Below are 22,289 nucleotides of genomic sequence, written 5' to 3'. Positions count from 1 at the left end.
AATAAACTAATTAATTAAAAAACTTCAAATAGTCATTTTAGACTTTATATTTCATACAGTCCACAAATTTAACAAAAATATGTATGCTGTTATTATAATGAAAAATGCAGCTTGTCAGTGTTCTTTAAAGGAGACATATCATTTTAAAAAAAATCATTGTTTTTTTTTGTGCCCATTACCGTGAAATACAACCAGCCAATCAATCAGTTTTTCATGACCTGCCCATGTCAGTAACCATGGAATAAAACAAGCCATTCTGATTTTTACGCCAGTTCCTACGTACAGTGCCATTGTACTGCCCCCTCATCTGAGTATCTCCAATCACAGCACTGGACCAGCATTTATGTGAGAATGCCAAGATGAGGTTAAACAGAGCATAACAAACACAAGTGTGGAGAAATAAGTAAAAGGGGAAAACGAGAATAAGGGGAAACAAACTGGATATCAGGCGTGACTAAAAAACAGATCCTGCTACTCACTCCTTTTGCACTTGGGCTGAAGTCAGCTGTGGCTCATTTTTATTTAAAAGAACAGGGCTGTTTATGCAGGGTAAGAAATATACCATGTTTTATTCTTGTAGCACTTTGACTAAAGCATGCCATTAATTTTCAATAAGATCCCAGTGTTTACTTTTGGAGAAGGGTTATAATAGGTCTCCTTATAATACTGATTACAGTCACTTTATTTCTAGGAAATGAAAACAATGTATTATTACAGTGGTTCTCAAACATTTCAGACCAAGTAACACCCATCACAAATCAAAACCTCCAAGTACCAGATGTATAATTACAGAAACACACACAATACTTGTACATAGTCGACAAACATATGCAGTTACCACTTACTATTTTAGGTCTGAGCCTAGACATGCATTGTGGATATGAACTGCTTCAATACTTTATAGACAGCGTCTGTGACTCTGGCTAACTACTGCTCTCTGTGGTTTGTTTATGTTCAGAACTCCACGTCTTTTAAGATAGAATGGTGTGTTTGAGGAAAAAATAACTGTTGTTTACATGTGGCTGAAGTGTAACTTGTCTGTAAGATCTTATTCACTGTTTGAATCACCACAGAAACTCATTTGTAATTCAAGTCTGTGTTTACCTTCATGCAGTTAGCGGTCTGCCAAATTTATAGTCAGTTTGCCCGTAAGTAATCAGAAAGGGGAAAAAATATGTCAATATTATCCAACTATGGAATAAAAAAAAAGCAATAACCTCATATCTACATGATTTACAAAATGTGTAGGTCTCTTTACCATCTAAACACCTCCAGAGGCATCTCTGCTATGAACACAGTGAGGAAGCCTAGCAAATCGGAGGAGACCCTTTGATTTTTTTTTCCTGTTTACTGACACTGGGTCTTTATAAACATTTTAGAATGTTTTCCAGCACACAAACAGATTAGAGAGCTAGATAATGGTGGAGAAACATCCTCAGAATTAACTTTCATACCATTTACTCTACCCAAAAAAACTTGAGGTTTTAGTTGTATAAAGACATGCTTATTAAGAGGCTTTCATTAGTTTGGATCTAAGGGTTTCTTGAGGTGGCGCAGCAGGTTAGTGTCGCAGTCACACAGCTCCAGGGACCTGTAGGTTGTGGGTTCGAGTCCTGCTCCAGGCGACTGTGAGGAGTTTGGTGTGTTCTCCAAGTGCCTTCGTGAGTTTCCTCCAGGTGCTCCGGTTTCCTCCCACGGTCCAGAAACACACATTGGTAGGTAGATTGATGACTCAGAAGACTGTCCATAGGTGTGAGTGTGTGTATCCAGCCACTGGATAAATAGGGAGGGTTGCATCAGGAAGTACAAACTGTCCGGCGTAAAAACTGTGCCAGATTGATGGTGCAGATCCCGATCTGCTGTGGCAACCCCTGACGGGACGGAGCAGCCAAAAGAACAAGATGTGTAGGGTTTCTTTAGTATCATCTCCCTGAAGATCTTCATCTTTTTGTGTTTTGGCAGCAGGGAGAGAATGTATTCTTTATTGATTGACCTAGCCATTAGCTGCAAAGCATTTCAGGTAATCCCATAAAAAAATAAAATAAAATAGAATCGCACCGAAATGCAAAACTAATAAGATTGCACTTTCCAATCACAACACAACACACCTCCATCAAAGCATGAATGGAAGCTTTTTGCCTGAAATGTTTATTAAAGGCCATCATTTTTATCTTAAGGGTTACTTCCCATTCACAAGCTTCATGCTAAACAAAGGCCACCAAATACACAACCTGAATATTACATGTGCACAGCGTTCTCAAAGCTGAGAGCTGAGCTGTATTACTGCTAGGTATGTAGTTGCTACTTGGTGCATTAACACATCTTTTAAATACCAGCAAAAAAAAAAGACACCATGCAAGATCACAGAATGAAATTATCATCAAAGACTTTTTCATTCAGTTAAAGGTCATTTGTTCTGGAGGCAATTCAGGAATCATTATTAACTTGTGGTAATATGGCCTTTCCTGTTAGTCCAAAATGTTTGAGTTATTTTAATAAACCCATTAAAAAATATTAAATCAAGGTGCTGGACAATGAAGTACATTGTATGTTTTGTTAAAATCCACAGTGCATAGTGCCCAAATTTAGACACAGGTTCTGTCTCTGGTGGGCTAGCACTCTGCATGTGCTTAAAGACCATCGCACTCTGGGCAGGAATTCCCAATGTAAGCTGTCAGGGAACTGGTGGCCCCCTGGAGCAGAATATTACAGCACAGCCAACCTGCAAAGAGCTTTGCACTTTTCCCCACTGTTCTACAGGGAGGGAGGGAGAGAGAGAGAGAGAGAGAGAGGCTGACATTTATGACAGTTTATTACACAGAACACTCGGCCGCTAAAGAGATTATAATCTCAGTACACACTGGATGGGTCTCCCCCTGCTCAGAGCTGCCCTTAATACAATCTGCAAAAAGCCTCACCAGATTTGCACTCTCCCTCTTGCCCTCTCTGTGTAGTTCATTCTTTTTTATTTCTTGTTCTGTTGATTTTTCTCTGCGCTGTTTTGCTTTGACCCTGTCTTACAGCAAGATCTGAAAAACCCCACAATCGGCCAGAAAACAACACATTTCTGCTGCTCAGTTAGTCGGAAATTGTTTACAGATCTTTTCTAAAAGAATAACCTGACTTTTCAATAGCAATATTTGATCTCTCTTCACATAAATAGAATTTAAAGACTTAAACTCACAGGAATATGTCCTTTCTCGTTTCTTACACTCCTAAGAATCCTTTATATCAGTTTCATAGTAGTTACAGTTACTTATTTGTAGTAGGCTAGTAACTGAACATGATCATCATCATCATTATCTTATTCGCTTGTCCATTTCAGGGTCACGGTAGTAACTGAACTGTTTGAATTGGTTTACATCTTTCATTTTTATATTAAGTGTAGTGATCTAGAGCATTTGTACTGAGCATGAATTGATCCTTTGAAGGAGATCATAGCCAAAAGGGACACCCAAAACACAAACATATATTGTCATTTGTTACACAAACAAATGCTTTAAACACAAACTTAAAAAGAAAAAAAAAACACTATTTAGAAACAGGGTCTATGATCCTGCAAAGTTTGGTGCTCCCTGGTTTACTGTTGTAGGAGTAGAGATTGCTGTATTCAAGGTGGTTTGTAAGGTATCTATGATGTTAAACTGGTCTGTATATTTGTGAGTGAATATGTAAGAGATGTAATACTTTGATTGGGGCAGTTAAATTTAAATACACTCATTGCAAATTACTTCAAATTTACAGATGTTTAACTAAAAATTGGAATTAGACAGTTTTTCGGAGTGCTTTGGTGGCCTTGACATTTCACTCCTCAGAGAAAATGAAAGCAGGACCGAAGATTTTGATGGTTCTGAAAGTAATGAAGGTTATCAAATTTGAAGTGATGGATCCAGGTGTAAGTGTGATCATGTGAATCTTGGTGGCTGTAGCTTGAAAACCAATGGGAATAGAGAAGTCTGTATTTTGGTTAAAGGTTTATGGACAAATGTCAATGCATCCCTATGGGGATGTGATATGATATGTTCCTGAAACACACACTGACAGAGAAAGAGAGAGAAAGCCTGCTGATTCTCCTGTCTTATGATCCGTTTGTGTAAGTTTGGAGAGAGAATAATTGAGCCCAATGAAATATAAGAGTGTGACAAGAAAAGGAAATGAGCACCGGTGGAAATTAATCACCTTCTATTAGCGCTAAGCTAATAATACCTACATTCATGCCATGCTCATATTAATTGAACTTAATTGTGGAAAAATTGATGAAGCATCCTATGGAGCTGAGATATTTTCATTCTTCACTTTTCCAAGTGACTGAGTTTAATGCAGTTGAGAGTTTTAAGTGGAGATAACCGGTATTGGTTTTGGGCAGATCCCAGTAAAAACTCTGGGATGGACATCAGAGAGGGTAAAAAGTGTGTGATCAGTAAGCTATGTACTTCTTTCTTGTTTTAATCACTTCCTTTCTTGTATTTCTTTTTCTTTTCCTGAATGTTTGATTAATTTATGATTTTCCTTGCTTTTCATGCTAAGTCTCCTTAATCACATGACACTACCAAGCTCAGGGGGTAGAGGCTAGCAATTGTCTCCTCTGAAGCACCACTAATTCTTTTCATACTGTTGCTCACCCAACATCACACATGCTTGGAGGAGAGCCCTACCTTGCTCTTTTGTTACTTCAATTTTGTGACTTTGGCCAGCACTGGACTAGTCCCTAATGGAACTAGTCTCTATTAGAAACCAAAAGTGTGATCTCCAGATAATCAGAATTGTTGGCTAAGTACTGTATCTATCACTGGGACATTCTGAGTTGGGGCCCTAAGGCAGGAGTCAAAAAGACAGGGAATTCTTGGCCTCGCTCACTACCTATTCAGCTCGGTGGTCTCCCAAATCAGAGCCTGTTAACAAACATAACAGAACGGTGTGCTTAGTGTTCTCATGAAAGTGCATTGAGCTGTCCAGTGAAAGTGTTAACAAGAGGCTGTCTTCACTGTCCTAGGTTGGTGGCATCATGCTATTGATTTATGGGTTGTAATTGACTGATTTGTGGAATTATTTTTAAGAGTCCAGTACATCAGCTACCGCAGTGATCACCACTTGTCCGTATTGGAAGCTTATTAAAACCTTAAAATATACCTCAACCTTGGTTGGGGGCGGCATGGTGGCACAGCAGGTAGTGTTGCAGTCTCACAACTCCAGGGACCTGGAGGTTGTGGGTTCGAGTCCCACTCTGGGTGACTGTCTGTGAGGAGTGTGGTGTGTTCTCCCTGTGTCTGCGTGGATTTCCTCCGGGTGACTGTCTGTGAGGAGTGTGGTGTGTTCTCCCTGTGTCCGTGTGGGTTTCCTCCGGGTGCTCCGGTTTCCTCCCACAGCCCAAAAACACATGTTGGTAGGTGGGTTGGTGACTCAATAAGTGTCTGAATGTGTGAGTGTTGCCCTGTGAAGGACTGGCACCCCCTCCAGGGTGTATTCCCGCCTTGTGCCCAGTGATTCCAGGTAGGCTCTGGACCCACCGCGACCCTGAACTGGATAAGGGTTACAGATAATGAATGAATGAATGGTTGGTTGGGGTAACTACAGATTGGGCAGAAAGAAGTTTCATCACCCTATGGTATAATTATATGAAGTTTGTTGGTGGAGCTTCAGAAGCTTTTTGTGTTTTTTCCCCTTGATTTCCTATCAGCTTGTGGCATTGCCAAACAGTGAGTAATATTATATTTGCAATTAATCACAGTCAGAACACCATCACATTAGCTATCACAATGTTATTGTGTAGTAAAAAGGGAAAAGTGTAAGCAAAAAAAGACTGTATTCTGAGTAAACAAAATGTACATCTACCACTGGTTGTGTGTGTGTGTGTGTGTGTGTGTGTGTGTGTGCGAGAGAGAGAGAGAGAGAGAGAAAGAAACCAGTTCACAAAAACCTACTGGGACACTCTTGCACCTGTGTCCAAACTGGCATCCATTCACAGATCTAACTGGGCTAAAAACCAGAGCAGCTGCACCACACACACTTACACTCTCTCTCTCTCTTACACACGCGCACACACACACACACACACACACACAGGTTTGGTATCAGGCACGGCAAACATTCAGGTGTCATGCAGGCACAGAGGGGATATCACTGACAAACACTAAACGTGTGTTTACGTGTGCGCGTGTGTATACGTTTCCGAGTCTGTGCACCTTCCACATGTTGACACGTCTCAGGCACCCGGGAGAACTGTGAGAGGAGGAGCAGATGTGGAATATTTTATTGAAATGGTGGCAGACCCAGCCTAGGCTCTTATGAGATTTATTCAGCTTAAGCTGACAATACAGCAGTACTGCTCACAGGGGAGCCTCAAACCAATGTGTTTAGCACACTCATATGACACCCTTTTGTGTGTGTGTGTGTTAGTGATCGCAGTAGTAGTAGTAGTCAGAATAAATTGGAGAATTCAAATCTAGCTGCATATGGTAGGGTAAAATAAATACTGCTTGTATCTGTAGTTCATTCATTCATTCATTCATTCATTCATTGTCTGAAACCACTTATCCAGTTCAGGGTCAGAATCACTGGGCGTAAGGCAGGAATGCTTGAATCTGTTAAACTCCAAACAACAACAGCAGTCAATTATTACACATCATTATGTTTGCATCTATTACTAGATTTCAAAAATATATATAAGTGAACTGAATGGTGAATCTAATTTTTATTCCTTTACTAATATGACATCAGACAAGCAAGACGTTTCATTTTCTTATATAGTTTTGTACAAGGGTGATGAGGCTAATACAGCTAACAAGCAATGAAGCAGTTATACACTACCTGAATACAGTCTTTGCTACTTTTTCAGAGTGCTTGTGTGAGGACAACAAAACTCAGACCAACAGTCCAGGAGTTATTCACCACTGTTCTAATACTAACATTAATGCAAAAGACTTTGTAAAACCATCTCTATCAGGAACAGCAGGCTTCAAAAAACACAACAACCGCAGCAGTAAAGTTAAGCACTGTTTGCTCATTATGTATTCACATGTTGTTATTGTTTTTTTGTGGGGGGGATTGGGCTCTGCCCCCAGTTCTTGGAGATCAGCAGAGCTTTTTTCTTTTCATTCCATGTTGCCTGTCTGCATCTCACTGGGGTTTTTCGTTGGCCACCAATTCAAGGAGCATTTGAAAATCTTCAAAAAACAGCAGCTTAATTTTTATGAGCTGCGGTTTAAAACGAGTGTGAGTTGGATAAAAACAAAATGTGGTCTCTCTGTATCTTGGAGATTTTAAAGTTTGTGCTGGATGTCTGCATTTCATGTTGATTGACAAGACCCTCTGGCCAATCAGATCTCTGCAAGGTTTACACATCAGAGAATATTCCCTACTGATCTTACTGGGAAGAGCTGCAAGACTGCAAGAGCAGGAACTAAAATAACGTACACTTTCCACACACCAAGTACCTGATTTGCCTGACAGAAAAGCAAAAAAAAGCAGAGCCGAGCCAAGCCAAGTAGGTACCATGCATTGGAAAGTGCCATTAGAGCACTATTTACCTGGAAATCAATTTAGAATAAAGAAAAATACTCATCCCATGACTCTGAATGTTAGCTCAGCAGCAAGTCACGGTAGTTTCACACTTACCCCTCCACCAGCTCCATGTTATTCAATGTATGCAACAAAATTGTCATAATGTTTTATTTTATTGGAGCCTTAGACCAATACCTATCGAGGTCTAGGTTTGAAAATGCTTGCATGGGTTCTGGGCTGTATCCATGTTCAGGTTCTGCTGTATCTTCCTGCTCTCTCTCTGAGCGCTGCAGTGCACTGTGGGCCAATGGGGTGGCTGTGGCCCGGGGCGGACACTGTTCCGGGCCCTGCGCGGCCCAGCACTCACAGATGTTCCCGGTTTGATAGCGCTCGCTCTGCCCGCTCCCTCAGCTGTGGGTGGCCAATAGGTGAGCCTGTTGCACGCTGCCCTGGCACCCCATTCGCTGCAATGGGGTGACGCGTGGCAGGCGGGTGGGAGAGATAGGCAGCGGGCGTTTAATCCGGAGAGCGTGAAGAATGGAACAGAAGTCCCCCCGAAGTGCTGCGGAGTGCAGCCTGGCACATGGGCACGGGAGTGGATCTGGAGGAGCAAAGAAGACCCCCGTTCCAATGGCTTCCAGGAGCAAACCCACACCAGCCACGAGAGCAGCCCACCCCACACCTCCTGCCATTCGTTCAAGCCTTGGTGCGTGGTCGGGGGGTTAAGAAAGAAACATTTGAATGAAATAATATGTGAATTTGAAAGTTTCATTTACTTTCATTTAGAAGAAAACGAAAGGCTAACACCCACCGAAGGGGGATACATGTTGAAATTTGTATTTCAAAATGTAATACTTATTCATGATCTGTAGCAAGCAGCCTGATCAAAGGGCAGATATTTAATTTCTAATTAATAACTCTTGTGTTATTGGAAATGAGATATATTTTAGTATAATTCCAGTTAGAATTCCAGGTTAATATTTTGGGATCTCCGTGCTTATGCCCAACCTTTTACACACTACATGTCTGTGACATGTACAAGCAGTGTCTTGATTTTAAAGGTGTAGAAATTACTACGTCATCATCAGTCATTAAACATCCATTAAAAAATGATAGGGAATGAAAATGAAAGGGAAAACTGTTCCTGAAATATGCCCTCAAGCCTTTGCATCTGATAGGCTGAGCTGTTTATTTTTATGCTTTGACTTTAAAGAAAGATCTTATGTAACACCATGGAAGAGGGCAAATGTGCTCTGGTCAGCTGGGGCCAGGTCAGATTAGAAGGGAAAGCTACTGTTTAGTGTTGCATGCAGCGCTGAAAAAAGCTCTTCTTTTCCTGTTTGCAGTCTTCTTGGTCACAAAATACCATGACCCATATTCAAAAGATTTTTAATAGCTCTTTATATGCCCAGAGTCTCTATTAATAATTCTATTACCAAGGCAGTTATTGTATTTAGTAATGAATTTAAAAGTAGAAGTAGTGAGAAGAAGCAGCTAAAAATGGAGCTTTTAAAAACATTGCAACCAACATTGTTATGCTCATGGGAGGTTATATACTAATTCAAACCTGCCATTTCCTTGTTTCTTTTACCCATGTACTGGCACTGGGTCTTTGTAAACACATATTAGACCAGTTCCCAGTTTTTAAAAAAAGACTGAAGAAATAGCAAATGGTGAGGAATCATCCTCAGAATTAAATGCTTATATTTAATTATATAAAATTATTATAATGACTGAGCTCAGCAGGACAGATTTTAAGTAATATCCTTTAAAAATTTTGAAATGACTGGCAAAGATATACAAAAATGTATTCTAAAACAAATAAAATAAGGAAAGTAGTAAAGAAAGAAAAAGAAATATGGATGTAAGGCCAGTAACATGCCTATGACATGGATGGTGGAATATTATTTATAAAAAAAAATGCACACTGGAGAAGTTAATCACAGATGAGAAGAGTATGTATTAATAATGGAGCGAGGTAGTGGAATAGAGTTTTACTTATTCACGACTGCTCTATGCTACTTTCATTCCTCACATCCTCGTTCAGATGTTTATAAAGGGACTAAGGTAAAACCACATCCAGCATTACGACCACTTCTAAACACTCACAGAGGGGACACTGGGTTAACATAACAACATAACATAAGCAATGTGTTAATTAAGGTTGGGATCAAACTAAACTAATTCTCAAAATAGTTCCACGAATAAACAACTATAAAAAAATTGACTACATTTTTCATTGGGAGAAATACTTATATAAAGAAATATAAATACTCTAATAAATTAGTGGACAAATAATCAAAAACATAATAGAGGATTAACAAACAGCATGGTATCTAGTACCTATTTGTATATGGAATAGATTCTAGTTGTTTTTGTTTACAATAACTCTGAATCTGATTCTTAACCTTATTCAAATTGGCCAAAGTCAAGTTTACGACGTATGAACATGTTTACTGTAAACAGTTCTCGTAATACCCTGATACCTGATATACTCAGTAAATGATATGAGCTAATGATAATCAACTTAATCTCAGAACAGTCAAACACTTAAAGGGAACATCTGTGATTGTGGGGAAACGCTGTTCTCTGCTTTGTTTACATTCAGAAGCTTCTTGATTTTTATGGTGGAATGGAATATTTGAGGGGGGAAAAAAAACTATAGTTTGTACGTGGCTGAAGTTTAATTTTCACTGAATTTAGAACTTGAGTTGTTTAGTTTTGTAGCACTTCAGTCTGTTAGCTTACTTACATGAAGTTAGCGCTCCTCCAAATTAGACTCAGTTAATTGCCTAAAAGGCTGTTTTACTGCTGTAAGCAAAGAGAAAGCCTAGCATACTGGACAGAGACAGTGTGCTTTTTTTGCCCATTTAAAGACACATTAGACCAGTTTCGATCACACAAACAGACTGGACAGGAGCAAATAGTGAGGAAAATTCCTCTACATTTTATAAAGAGTGTTTTTTTTATTAAAATCATAAATGTCACCTTAAATGACAGCTGCTCCTGCTATGGCTTTTTTGCCTCTAGTCTCATTTTGTCCCGTCTGTTGTAACATACAGCAAGGCATCAAATGGGATCCAAGGCCTATACTGGTCCTCTCTTCACTGTGATTGATTAGCATCTAGCAAAAACGTGTTGCTACAGAGTTGTGGTGGCATGCAGCTGCCATGCACATTACAGAGCTGCATAACTCATTGTGATAGGGGCCGTATATGTCAAAAAAGATTTCAAACCCTTCACCCATCACAAGCCTGGCCACACACACCTGCCTGCGGCAAAAAGAGGGCACTGTATTTCTGACTGCGAGCGGCTTAGCGAGCAGCTTCCACCTAGAAACACTTATGGCAATGGGTAAGAAAAGATACAAATGAATGAATGAATTCATTCATGTACTCACTTTACTTAGATACATAACATTGACTTGTTATTTATTATTTTGGTCATGTCAATTCTTCCACCGATGCCTTCCCTTTTCATGTAATTCATGTACATACACAAGAAACTATTTTCAATCATGCTATTGGGTCACTACACAATTATGTATAGATAACTACATTTAGCTAAAACCAAATAACCAGCTTAGTTTGACACAATAGAGAAATATTTTGTATGTGTAGAAAATGTATTTATCAAATAAGATCCTAGTTGTGGCAGTGCTTGAATACTTATCTCATTATTAAGAGTAAAAGTGGTGGATTTACTTGTTATCTGCATGATATTTACATGATATCTAGAACTGGAGCTAAGCACAACACTTCAGGAATCTTACGGAGGCTTTAATTATTGTCTCAAAGGGATCCGTCTGCTGCCACAATTCCATTACATCTCCCCAGCTGCATCTGCCATGCTGTGATGGTAAGTGGATTTACAACATGTTTTATAATACTCCATTTCTTTTGTAGGTGACACATGCTTTGTTTCTCCTCTTGCCAAAAAAGAAAGAAACCCAAGTTTTAAAAAAGTGTGAGAAAGGTGGGGTTTGCCCAAGTCGGCTTAACAGCTCTGAAGACTGAGCTATTGCTTAGAAAAGAATGCCAAAATAAAACACCACAGCCTGTCTGTATACTGTTTAAAGCAGGAGTCTGGTCACATCGCCCATGTTGGTAGAGCCGGTGAAACAAAACCACACAGGCGTTACACAGGATTATTGAAGCTAGCGAAGCAAGACAATGATGTGAGCTGATACGTGAGGGCAGATACGTGTGTAGCGACAGCCACGGCAGGCGCGTGGAACACGGAGATAGGAGGAATTAGCTTGACAACAAGGAGGCGACAAGCGCCATTGTGTCAGAGAACATGGCAGACATGGTGCTCCAACTTGTGGATCTGAGCGCCAGAGATGGTGCTGATGCGAGTGCACGCATTGTTAGCTAAATGCTATTAGCTCACACGCCGACTGCCACCAAAAAGTGAAAGCTGATCTAAATGACAATTCCCTCAGTCTTAATCCATCGACTGATGGAAACCTTACAGGGGTCCTGTGTTTTAACAACAGATTACTGTCTAAGCCTCACAGTTTACCCTTCCTAAACACTAGAAGCCACAGGATTTGTGCTTCTTTGTACATCTCTCTCTCTCTCTCTTTCTCTCCCTCCCTCTCTCTCTCCTTCGTTCTGCCATTGATCTTTCAATGCCATTCAGAATCTGCCAATGGTTCATGCCTGCAGGGGGCCCACAAAACCCATTATCAGGTAGAGCACCCACCTCATGCTCTTTAACACAAAGATATTTGATTTTTTTTCTTGTTTTGGAGGGGCAAGTTTGTAGCTTTGTGTGTGTTTGTCAAGTCAAATTGTGCTTTTTTAGAAACATTACGGCTGTAACATAGTGCCCTGTCTATGGGTTGTAGCTTTTATAATCTGTGAAGTGCACTATGTAGCAAGTATGGCCCTATTTGGGACACCAAATGAGCCTCTGCTCCATAGTTTTGCTGTGCTGCCAGTGCTGGCTGAGGTGCCAGATCTAGGCACATGTGTACGGGCAAAAAGACACACGATCTGGCCATTATACTGCATGCTCATGAATAGAATACGTATCCTATCAATGACCACATATGAAAGTGACTTAAATCTGATTTGACAAAATTGAATTTGACATTTTCACACAGCTCTAAAAATATCAGATTTGTGTCACTTCAGCTTGGAAATCATGGACCCTGCATACTCTGGGTTAAAGAGGAGAGGACAGTTCTAAAGCCAGCAACTGTAATGGTATGGGGGTGCATAACTGCACATTGCATGGGTGACTTGCACATCTGTGAAGGCACCGTTAATGCTGAACAATATATACAGGTTTTGGAACAACATGCTGCCCCCTAGACCACTTCTTTTTTTGGGGAAGGTCTGGTCTTATTTGTGTACAAGAGCTAAACAAGTCCAGACCTGTCACCCAATGAAAGCTGATTGTGTATTATTAAATGAAAAGCCATATAATGGAGACCCTGAGCTGCTGAGCAGCTGAAATCCTATAACAAGCAAGAATGGGGGGGAAAAAAGTCACTTTTAAACCTACAGCAGTTTGTCTACTCAGTTGCCAAAAATTTGTTGGTAAAAGAAAAGTTGATGCAACACAGTGGTACAAACTGTAAAAAACAAACAAACAAAAAAAAAAAAAAAAAAAAAAAAAAAGGGTGGTTCCAACTTTTTGGAATGTGATGCTGATATAATATTTAAAATGAGTAAATATTTATAAATAAAGAAATACATATTCTAGGCTTTAACATTTAAAATATTGTCATTGTAGTATTGTTATATATATATAATATTTGTTCAACATTGTAATTGTATTTATTTATATTTTGCCCAGTGTCCCAACATTTTGGAAATTGTGTTTGTATATTTTAGTGTTAAAAATTATGTCTGAGTACTGAAAATTAAATGGTGTGTATGTGTGTGTGTGCGCGCGCGTGTCTATTTTTGCCACAAAAAATGATTTAAAATAATTTAAATAAATTAAAAATAATTGTCACTGTCGACATAAACTTGCATTTTCAATATTATACCTCATAGGAGAAAGTTGAAATATCAAATGATGAAAGCAATAATTTTGAAGCACTTCTAATAACAGTACAAGGTTTTGATGTGACAATGTAATATGATTATATGTTTATTTATTTATTTCAAGGCATACCATTAACTCCCATAAACACTCCCAAGGGATGAAACTAATCTGGTTTTGGTCACATAACAAGACATGATTACACCACAGAAATAAAGCTTGTAAACATACAGTGATCGTCTACCTCAATATCACAAAACTTCTGAATGATACGCTAAGAAGTAAACTGTTTGTTTAGAGGTCAGGCCTGAATATTTATATATATTACCACTGATCATAAGTCTTATTCCCAGGCGTGCTGAAAGTTGGCTGCATGATGTGAAAGCCGAGTGAAATACTGGGGAAAGGCAGGCCGCACAGAAGGATCTAATTGCAAAACACATCAGTGTGGGCCCTCTGTTACAGCCAAACAGACTGGCATCAGAGAGACCGCAAACGCAGAGGTACTAACATACACGAACACACACACACACACACACGTTTCCATGATTTCAAAGAGCCTTACATAGACTTGTATTCATTTCATGGAGACTTACCTTGACCTTAACCATAACTACTACTACCCTAAATCTAACCCTAACATTACTCTTAACATATATTCGCCTTAAATGTAATGGATAAACAAATCTTATTGCACAAATATTTTAGACTTTTGTCTAAATTTAGCAATTGCATTGCTTTGGAAATGTTTATGTGGAGTAAAACGTATGCATTTAATTCAGTTTACCGTGCTCCTGGAAATAAAAGTTAGTATGTTCTATAATGAGTTGAACATTCTAATATTTTTATTGTTAATTGCAGACATACGTTAGGCTAGGGCATATTGTCAAATATTAACTATGTACTAATACAGATTGACCATATATTATAAAATAAGAGCTAATACCATGATTTGCAGTTAAGGACACTTTTTATAAAATTCAGAAGATGTTTCCTCACCATTTGCTGCTCTCCAGTCTGTTTTCGTGCTTGAAACCAGTCGAATGTGTTTACGAAGCCCCAGAGTCTGTAAATGAGTAAAAAAATTTGAAAAGCATGAACCGAGATGAAGTTATTGCTGTGTTCCTGCTCCATAGGTGAATAACTTGCTGTTTTGGATCACATAAGTTAAACTTCAGCCACATTCATTTTTTATTCCCCTCCAACACACCATTCCACCTTAAAAGATGCGGAGCTCCTGAATAAAAAAACAAACAGAGAGAACAGTGCCAGACCAGGCTAATGCTAGCTGGGATAAGATTTAACAATAATAGGAGAAACATGTTGAGAGTATAGAAACAATAAGCTGATTCTAAAGCTTAGGCTGGTTGGTGTATATAAAGTTAGATTTGTTTGTAATCGATGTGTTGATGTACTGCTTAAAACCTATTAGAAGTGAACAAATGCAATATGGATGGATAGATGGACTGATGAAAGGAAGGATGTCACTATCATACAAAGCCACCAGGCTGTGACATTGAAGGCTAGCACATATTTTCATTGCCTCTTTTGGAACGGATCTCTAAATAAGGTCATTGTACAGATAAACAGGTTTGGAGGAAAAGACTGACTGCTACGTCATCTAACCAAATGAACCTAGCATCTTGCTGGATGATAAGGGGAGAGTGAAGCCCATCTTACCCAGTCAATTGCTAAGAAACAATCATGCTAAGAAACGAAAGGTAAAATGTGAAAAAGAGTGAAGGAAAGGGGTTTTTTTAGGAATAACTGTGATATCTTGTTAACCATAAGTTAAGTGATCATGTTCCAAAGCGGTACAGTACTGTTCGTGACTGTATGTTTGGACTGATGGCATGGGTTAATCTACAAAAGCAACATGATTCCAATACTGATTTGAAAACAACAACGTGTGTGTATGCTAGCTTACGTCATCTAAAATCTCTTCCCATAGCTAAATGAATGACTTTCTGCCTAACTGTTGTCGTTACGTATAACATTTGTGAAACCTTTGAACGGAAACCCGACGAGAGCCATCTCCTGAAGAAATGCTGCTCACAGATGTGTTCTGAAAAACAATTAAAACCTGTACATGCATGCAGTACTCTTGGTCCCTCTGCCTTTCACACACACACACGGGTGGTTGTGTCTGTCAAGATGGCAGCTCCCACTTTGACTGTTCTACTTTTTGTTTTGTATGTGTGTGTATGTGTGTGCACTGGTGCACTTAGTGCCAGGCTAAACCAGTGCTGTGCGTGTGTGTGTGTGTGTGTGAGAGAGAGAGAGTGGCCTTAGGCGAGGTTTGAGCTGCCACCCCCAGATTATTCACTCTATTTCTCTAAAAGGCTTTTGGGCAGATGCTGGATGGGCTGCAGAGAGCCGGACAAATCCAGCAGACACACAGAGACCTTCTCACATAAGGAGAGTTTTCATCTGACCAAGTTTTTACTTCAAATTCAACGTTATGGTCACAGCAGAACATCATGCCTTCAAATCAGATACAATACACAGTATTTACTTAATCCTTTCTAATATGTTCAGTGCACGGCAAATTTCAGGATTTCAAACAAATGATGTAATACTAACTGGTGCTCTCTGTCTAGTTTTTTTCCCTTAAATAATAATGATAACATTAGAAATATCTGTCTATACTTTGCTTGTTTCACTTTCAGATATATTGTTAAATATGTGATTTATTTATTTAAATCTACTTCATGTTTGGAAGCGTTCTACATTCAAACTAGGCCTTTATGGTTTCAGTTACACTTTGATTAGATAAACAACCACACTCGGAAATGTTGAAATCAAGTGAATCAAAACAGTTGCGTACAGACTACAAACTGTGTTTTGCCATGGGACCTGAAGTGCTGTTTGACTCAGAAATCTGAAGTGTGACCAGGCCTTAGGGCAGCAATTCACTGTACATGTCAGAAGCGTGTTCGGGACAGTGTGGTTGGCTGTCAACACGGTGTGGGCATTCCTCCAAACAAAACATCTCTTCTCATAACAACAGATTAACCAGAACAAACAGCAGCATGTTGAGATACATATTCGGCTCAAACCCTGGGGTATGCATTTAGTCAACCCAGCCACAAAGTCCTGAGGCGACCGCGACTACATCACCTACAGTGGACTGAAGCAGTCCCTCAGGATCTCTCAGCAGGCCCAATCAATTATTCAGGGATTTCTCTTAGTGCTGTCAGTGGGCTAGATCTGCATGGAGAAATAAGTGCATTCACAACTGACCTCTACAGTCCAATCTGCAAGTAAGTATAACACTGGATTTAAAGTGAAACTTACTTTGAACCAATACCCTGTACTAAACCAGGACTGTACAAAGCAATCCTGTTCTTTTTATATAGCTTTCAACAAGCAGACCAAAGAAACCTCAATTCTTATGAAGCAGGCTGTCATTAGACTGCATTTTCTGTAACCACTTCATCCTCTTCAGGGCCATTCTAAGTCATTATGTGGAAGGCATGGGATGCCAGTCTATCATTGGGTAGCACACACTCACACAGTCATTCACACATATGAACAATTTTGCTCTACCAATGGGTATGTGGGAAGAAACAGGAGAAGCTGGAGTAACTGGAGAAAACTACATATACATAGAGGGAACACGCCAAACTCTGGACAGAAAGTCACCCGAGGCAAGGATTGAACCCACAACCCCAAGACCATGGAGCTGTGCGACAGTTACACTACCTGTTGCACCAGCATGCTGCTCCATATCAGAATCAAACAGAGATTTTTGAAAATATGCCCTTCCAGATGAATATGAAAACGTACTTCTGTAAGAGAGACAGCAAAACACCAAGAAACAAGAGAGATTTTTTACATCAAAAGAGTACGGAATAATATTAACACATTTTTGGTCACTAAACAAATAAAATATATCATCGCTGTCCAATTAAAAACATGCATTTTTTTGTGAATTTCTTACTTTACTACAACATCTGAACACAGCGGCTGTGTTCTTCACACTGTTTGAAAAATTCATGATGAATGAACCAATAGAAATGCTTCAAATGTTTTTGTACATTTAATTGGCCAGTAGCCAACTGAATACTGAAGGCATTTTATATATATACACACAGCACACAGATATGTTAAAATTCACAAGTTCACCAATACACCTCCATATCCATAACAGACAGAGGGTGGGCTGTGACAGACATTTGTGCGCTTATATGTGATGGAGCAAGGCATCAAAAGACAGAGGAAGTAGAGATGGATGGCAAAGTCGAATGGGGGTGAGTGTGTGGGGGTTGAATATGTAGAATGATGGTGCTTCAGGTTGGGATCCACCCCTCCCCCTTCTTTCCTGAAGGCTTGGGCTCTAAGAGTTGTCACCTTGGAGTATTCGGAGCTCTGTGAAGCACTCCACTCCTGCTAGAATGTCATCTCCCGCCCTGGGCAGTTTTGACAAACAGAGTATATATTGATACGTGATAAAGTATGCTAGAAATCACCCCACTGCTAAAGGCTACTATAGTTTTAATATCATCATTTGAATTAACAAGCATTCTGTGCAGGAATAATGAGCCTTCATTATTCAAAACATCATCCTTAGCCGCCGAGCTCTCGGGCCATTAGCACACGAGGAGCTTAATGAAAAGAAGATAAAGAAGGGTTGAGATAAAAGTTTGAATGGCCTCACTCAGTAACCAGAGTTAAATTTTAATGTGGGATGTGGAGGGTGATGGATGGTTCTTATCTGAGGGTTAGGGTGGGGGCGGAGGTTGGAGAGAGGGGCTGACAGGAGCTGAAACCCCCGTGAGGTGTCACACAGGGCAGAGAGGTGAGGAATGAGGGATGCGGGGCTTCATCTCCGGAGACAGCGGTCTGATGCTAATCGGAAAGTTGTGCTGTGGATGAGCTAGCTTATTCCTATCTACTTAGCCACACGTGAGGACTTTATATTTACTGCATGCTACTGTGTTAATGAACCAGCACTAAAGTGCTAAGCAATTAAAATATTAGACTGTCCCCCCTCTGGCCACTGATTAAACCCTTAAAAAATCAACACTGTTCAACAAAACTGCATATTTAGAAGTTTAAAAAAAAGTCTACTGCCTTAAAAGTGGCTTAGATATAGTTCTACACTTTTGCCGTTTATATGGTACAAGCAGATCCATTAATATGGCATTTTAATATAATCTATTGTTGTTATTTTTAGAGCTGTACGGTGGTACAACAGGTAGTGTCGCTGTCACAGCTCCAGGGTTCTAGGTTTTTGGGTTCAATCCTGGCCTTAGGTCATGGTCTGTGAAAGGTTTGGTGTGATCTCCCCATGTCTGCATGGGTTTCTTCTGGCTGTTTGGTTTTCCTTCCACAGTCCACAAACACATACTGGCAGGCATACTGGTTATTCAGCAGTGTCCATAGGTGTGTGTGAGTGAGTGAGTGAGTGACCTGATGAGTGTGTGATGCCCTGTGCTGGACTAGTGCCCTGTTCAGGGTTTGCGCCTGACTTGTGCCCAGCAAGTGAACATGAATGATTACAGAAAATGAATAACTGATTTAAGGTTTATATAAAATTAAAAGTATAAACTGTTGCAGCAACCCAAGCATATATTTGAAGTAGGGTTTAAAAAGATGCTGAAACCTTGTTTTGCTAATTGTTAATGACTCCTGTAGAGTTAGCTGAGATTAACCCTTATAAATTTGGTGGGTGTTAACATGGTGGTGGGGCTGGCTGCCACAACAGACAGTGATATACAGAAATTCTAGCTTTTTTTTCTCCATTACTTACCAATATGGAGTCAAATAAAAATGGACAGCTGTGTGGCACTGTGAGGAAACAAGAAAAACTCTCTTGAGCAGGATGCAGTAGAATTAACTAAATATTCAACTTATTGACCATCCAGAGTTTTCTCTTGTGTTGATTTTATCACCAGCTTGGGAATTACATTATAGAGGATATCACTGTTTGTTAACTTTTTCTAAACTTTACACCCACCACCACCACCCTTCTTTGCTAACTTAGCTCTTAGCAATTAAAAAGTTAAATAGGAAATTGTTTTGCTGACAGTTCTATCACTGATTTTTCAAGAAAAAGGCAATGTTTAAATATAAGTCTCACCCTGGTCCTGGTATCCACCCAAAGCCTTGCACATACGTTTGTCCATTTTAACAGATAACAGTATGTCACACAGCATAAAAAAAACCAAAATATTTTAGCCCATTTGAAATTCCTTAACAATTGGCTGCCTAAAGGGATGCTTAAGGCATGCACTTCATACAGTGCTGACTGTTTCAAAAGCTTCCATGACGTGTTAGCCATATTAGCATGACAGCTCTAATGCAACACCACTCAACACCAACTTCAGTCACCAAATGTGTGTGGACTGTTTGACTATGTTCAGTGTAAGCGGTCAATTGTGTACATTTATTTGCCAGACAATTCCTTTAAGAACTGCTGATAAATTGAATGGCACTTTTCTGGCACTGTGGGTGCTGGCACATCAGTGAGACGGGAATGTATGAAATAAACCTCAAATTAGTATCAGGAGTGTATTTAATCCTGTGGTAAAAGACTAAGGGCTGGTTTCCCAGAGAGGGATTAAACGTAGTCTTTGAAAATCAAAATTCAGTATGAGATGTAGTCAAGGGCTAGGCTTAAACCTTGTTTAGGGAAACCAGCCTAAACGTTTTAAAGGGAAAGTCCATTATAAGCTGAAAAATAGACAGAAACACAAGCAAAACAATGCAAATGTGGCTAAGTGAATGCCGGTTAGATACAGAGTTTATGTGTGTGTTTTCTTTCTCCCAGGGGCCTGAGTGAGAGTGCGTATGCTAGCTGAATCAGTGTGGGCCCATGCACTAACCACTGCTGGAGGACATCCTTTGAATTGGTGCGGGAGACGATGGAATTTGATGAACGAGTGGATGTGTGAGGGAAGACTGGTGGCCGATGTGCAGATAAAAACGACATGGCCTGGGTGAAGCAAAACGCTGGAAATAGTGCTCGGCATCCAGCCTGCAAACATCTCAGCTCAACTCGGAAACACCAAAGAACGCCTTCTAGCCTGGAGACCCAGACTTGAATGAGCCTAATGCTCTCTCACTTTCTCTTTTTCTCTCTCTCTCTCGCAGCTGCTGTGAAGGACTATGGGTTTAATGTTTCCAGCTCAAATCATTTAGAGTTATCCATTTGTGTAGCTTCACTCACCCTTAGGCACGAAAATGGTTCCATAAACCAACATCCATGCACCATTATAACAATGTCAGTAGAGTTTTGATTTGATGTGTACTGTGCCAAAAATGGACTAATGCCAAAGATTGTAATGTGATACATGTTTTGTCTATGATTTTTAGTCTACTGGCAAGTAAGTCATCTGGGTGACAGAGCTATGACTTGGAGGGCAGTTTTTGTAAACACATAAACAACAAAGGAATTCAAATAACAGCTTAAAATATTACATTAGAGCACTGATTAGGCCCCAAAACAGTCCAAGAACATCTATGACCCAGCCACATTGCCAAATAAATCCAACTGACCATTACCAACCAAAGGCTATTAATTTGTGACAATGAAATATGTCACATTATTAAAAACAAAAATATAAAATATTAAAACCACATCACAAGACTAAGCCTCAGCTCCCGAAAAATTAACTATAAATTCCACTCTATTAATGCATTAATCAATTGTCAGACTAATGAAATGTAGTATATAACTGCAAGCCGAAAGAGATTATGACAGAGACCTTGTTAAAACCAGGTTTAACACTGCTTTGGCTTTTGAACATTGGCAAGAGCTAAAAGTACCTTTCTATTGGTTCAAAAGTGTGAATTCTCCATTCACTGATTCATCAGAATATTCCGCTCTGAAAGGACAATGCACATTCTAAACGTAGTCTACCAAAGGCTCTGTACAATGACAAACCTTACCACTGGTTCCTCTAAATTGGCTAAATCATATCACAAGTGACTTCAGTGTATCAGATTAAAAAAATAAAAAAAAAAATAAAAAAAAAAACACAAATCAGAAGAACGAAGCAGGAAGAATACTGTAAAAGTAGAAAAAACTAAATCTTTTGAAAATGTAAAAGTAATTTAAAAAAATTAAGAAAGTCACTAAAAACATTTATTTTTCCCCCAAAGACTAAGGATTTAACTAAATTAAAAATCTGACACTTATCCTATAATGTGTGTCTATAAATGTGCTCAGCTCAAATGGGTAGGTCAAATAACTGTATTCAGGGAATAATGCACTTATTATGACAGACCTATTAGTGTTTTGAAAAGATGACACTGCGGCTGTGCAAAATATTTTCCACCTTAAAATTCATTAAAACCCTTCGTCACATGTCACAGCTGTTTTCATTTTAACTGTAAGCCGTAACAAACTTTCTCAGCGAAGGCGATCATCATACCTGAGGAATCTTCTGAGACCTGTGTTTGCTACAGAAAGCCTAAGTGCCCTCATGACCACAGTATTTATGTCTTTTACAGCCGACTCCCCATGGCTCAGGGAACAGGCCAATCAAGGTCAGTTTGCCTGTGTTTGCTTAAGAAAATGGGTTACACCTTGTCACTATACATAAGGCATCCATACATGTGCGGCCAATGTGCATCCCCAGTATATAAAACTCATAAGTTGGCCTATATAATCTTTTTAAAATAACCAATTAATACCTCTACCAGCACAATAAAGCTGGACATCAAACAAAGAAAAGTATCATTTCACTGCCTTCAGCACAGCACTTTTACTGTTGGTACCACAGTGTCTTTAACACTTCAAAGCCAGAGTTTGGTTTTCTTAGCTCCCATAAAGAATCTCC

General features: G+C 39.5%; 1 long non-coding RNA gene across 1 annotated transcript in view; it reads right to left on the bottom strand.

Moving 5' to 3' along the window:
• LOC136691111 (uncharacterized) overlaps positions 1-22,289 on the bottom strand; it is a 53,877-nt gene that overhangs the window by 440 nt on the left and 31,148 nt on the right. Inside the window, exon 3 of the long non-coding RNA XR_010801835.1 lies at positions 14,500-14,566. This is a non-coding gene — a long non-coding RNA (uncharacterized lncRNA). The remainder of the gene's footprint in view (positions 1-14,499; positions 14,567-22,289) is intronic.

Source organism: Hoplias malabaricus, chromosome 1 (genome assembly GCF_029633855.1).
Source record: "Hoplias malabaricus isolate fHopMal1 chromosome 1, fHopMal1.hap1, whole genome shotgun sequence".
NCBI classification, from domain to species: Eukaryota; Metazoa; Chordata; class Actinopteri; order Characiformes; family Erythrinidae; genus Hoplias; species Hoplias malabaricus.
The sequence above is the reverse complement of the archived record's forward strand: the minus strand, read 5'-3'. Positions and strand labels throughout refer to the sequence as shown.